The sequence below is a fragment of the Triticum aestivum genome, chromosome 6D (assembly GCF_018294505.1).
Source record: "Triticum aestivum cultivar Chinese Spring chromosome 6D, IWGSC CS RefSeq v2.1, whole genome shotgun sequence".
NCBI classification, from domain to species: Eukaryota; Viridiplantae; Streptophyta; class Magnoliopsida; order Poales; family Poaceae; genus Triticum; species Triticum aestivum.
The window spans coordinates 380,046,608-380,049,652 of record NC_057811.1 but is presented as its reverse complement, the minus strand read 5'-3'; positions in this window follow the sequence as shown (position 1 = coordinate 380,049,652).

The window sequence follows — 3,045 nt, the reverse complement described above, 5'->3', positions numbered from 1 at the left end:
ATCGATCAGCTTCAGTTAGCAGCAGTAGCGACGGAATCACTCGGGTTTAGTTAACAGCAAGGGATCGATCGGGGTTCAGTAACGTAGCTAGTGCAATCGCTTGGGTTCAAAAAGCCCATTTTCTGTCATGATTTTTTGTCATAGAAGTAGGAGCCCACCACATCTATGATGATACCGGGTTTTGTCACAATTATCGTCATAGAAGTGTCATAAGCATGACAGAAAAAAATTGTTCGGCCCAAAATGTCACGGATGTGTCTTTTTTTGTAGTGATGAGTTGAGTGCCATCTCCGGTCTCCAACGGATTGCGCCAGGTCTGGTGACTCGAACTACCCGGTAAGGGCCTTCCCACTTCGGTGAAATTTGTTTGTACCCTTGGCGCACTGAACGCACCTAAGGACAAGGTCACCTTCCTCAAAACACCGGGCATGAACCCTGAGGCTATGATAGCGACGCAACGCTTGCTGGTAGCGTGCAGCACGCGTAGCAGCTCAGAGACAGTTCTCCTCGAGTAGCACAGCGTCGTCACGCCGGTGCTGATCTTGCGCTACTTCATCGTAGGCAAGCACTCAAGGCGACCCGTAAATGAGTTCCGTGGGGATAACTACTTCTGCCCCGTAGACCAGGGAGAAGGGAGTCTGCCCGGTAGCTTGGTTTGGTGTCGTTCTATGGGACCACAGAACTATCGGCAGCTCCTCGATCCACCGCCTACCGTGCTTCTGCAGCGTATTAAAAGTTCTTGTCTTGAGTCCGTGCAGCACTTCAGCGTTCTCCCTCTCAGCTTGTCCATTGGTCTGGGGGTGTACCACGGAGGCGAATGAGACCTTGCATCCGAAGGCATGAACATATTGCATGAAGGCGCGGCTCGTGAACTGGGTGCCGTTGTCGGTAATGATCCTTGCCGGAACTCCGAAACGACACACCAATTCTTTCAAGAACTTGATAGCTGACTGAGCAGTCACCTTTCTCACGGCAGTCACTTCCAGCCACTTTGTAAACTTGTCGATAGCAACGAACAAGAATTCAAAGCCCCCGATTGCTCGGTGGAAGGGGCCGAGGATATCAAGCCCTGTAGCGACCAGACCTCAAATGGCATGTGCTGCTGTGCACCAGTGTCATCCCTGGATCAATAATGCTGACACGCACAGTACAAATGGAGGATTTATAACAGAGTAGCAATCACACACTTATTACATCGAATATCTCCGAAGAGATTAAGTATGATAAACATGGCTTAAGGCCATCTAACAACGATAACAGCGGAAGACTTGGAAGATAAGTGAGTCCATCAACTCCAGCGGCATCACTGAGTATAAGACCACGACCTAAGGCACCTTACTCGTCGTCTGAAAAGTCTGCAACATGAAACGTTGCAGCCCGAAAACGGGTCAGCACATAGAATATGCTGGCAAAGTAACACATAGAGAGCAATGAACAATAATAAAGCTATACTATATGCATATATGGCTGGTGGAAAGCTCTATGGTTACAGTTTTGCGAAAAGCCAATTTTATCCTACTGCAAAGGAATAAATTGTATTTAACTATCATGGTGGTTGTGAAAAATTGAGAAGGTACCTCCAACTCAATCCCAATTAAGTGTCATCATTAACCCAACAAAATTAATTATAAGTAACATGGTGATGAGATTCAAATGATAATCCAGGTACTAGATACTCAAGTTGTCCATAACCGGGGACACGGCTAACCATGATTAGTTTGTACACTCTGCAGAAGTTTGCGCACTTTTCCCCACAAGACTCGATCGCCTCCGCTTGATTCTCGCACTGCATGATGTTTGAGAAACGGATGACCGAGACACAGCCTTTCAGAAACAATCACTCTTTACTCTGGATGGACCGGTACACCTACTTTCCCCTACATCTCCTAGTCCACCTCTTCAAGAGATCTTGTAACCTACTCAACTATGCTAGAGCCCATAATAGCTTGTGGCTGCACACGGAAGTTTCTAGCATGAATAATCTTATGATCCCTTTGAGCCTGGGTGGCGGCCCTTATACAAACAGACAACACTGGGTTCTCCAGGTGCCTCAATCCACCCAGATGTGAGTTTTAGTTGCCACCTTAAGTTGAACCATTAATAATCATCTCACATCTGTCATGAATATCTCTCAAACCCATCCACGTCTACGAGCATAGCATGGCAATAATAAAAGCAACGTAGAAGTAACTCCCAAGGGTTTGATAAGAAAAACAGGTAATAGGTACTACCTCAACTACTTCCCAATACCCACAATTTAATTAGATCCTAATCATGCAAGTGTTTGAGGAAAACAGATCTAATGCAGTAAAACTGGGTATGAACGGGATATGATCAAAGTGTTACTTGCCTTGCTGATGATCCGCAAAACCTAACGAGTGGAAGTAACAAGCGGCACACTCCGGGTACTCTATCGCAAACAAACAAGCATACAATCAGTACTCATCTAATGCACAGGTAAAACTCGAATGAAAGATCCAACCAGAAAGTTCAGCTTAAGAACTCCGGTTTGAAAAAAGAATCAACTCGAAAGAAGCAATGAAAGTCAAACGGCGAAAGAAATAAACTTCGTTTGCTAATCTGGATCTAGATCAAATTTTACTGTAGCAAAAACTTGTTTGAGTAGGTTAAACGGAAAGAGAATTTCGAGACGAAACTCTAGGCGCTTGAATCGCCTGATTCCGATAAACGAGCGAGAAGTTAAACAGAATCGAAGATTCGATCAGAAATCGAATCTGAGAAAATAACGAGAAAAATCCGACGAAAAAGAAAAACGGACGAATGGTTAAATAACGGATGTTCGTTAACAGAGAAAAACCGACGAACGCGTTCGTTAAAACGAACGGTTCGGTGAACGCTCGCAAAATAATAAAACTGAAAAAAAAACCGATCTAGGTTTTTTTTAAACGAACGGTTTTTTTTTATAAAGAAAACCGGCAACGGCGAGGTGCGGCTACCTCGGGGACGGGCTCCGGCGAGGCTCCGGCGACGGGGCTGCGGGGCTCGGGGCTCGGGCGGCTCGGGGGCGAGGGGCGGGGCTCCGGC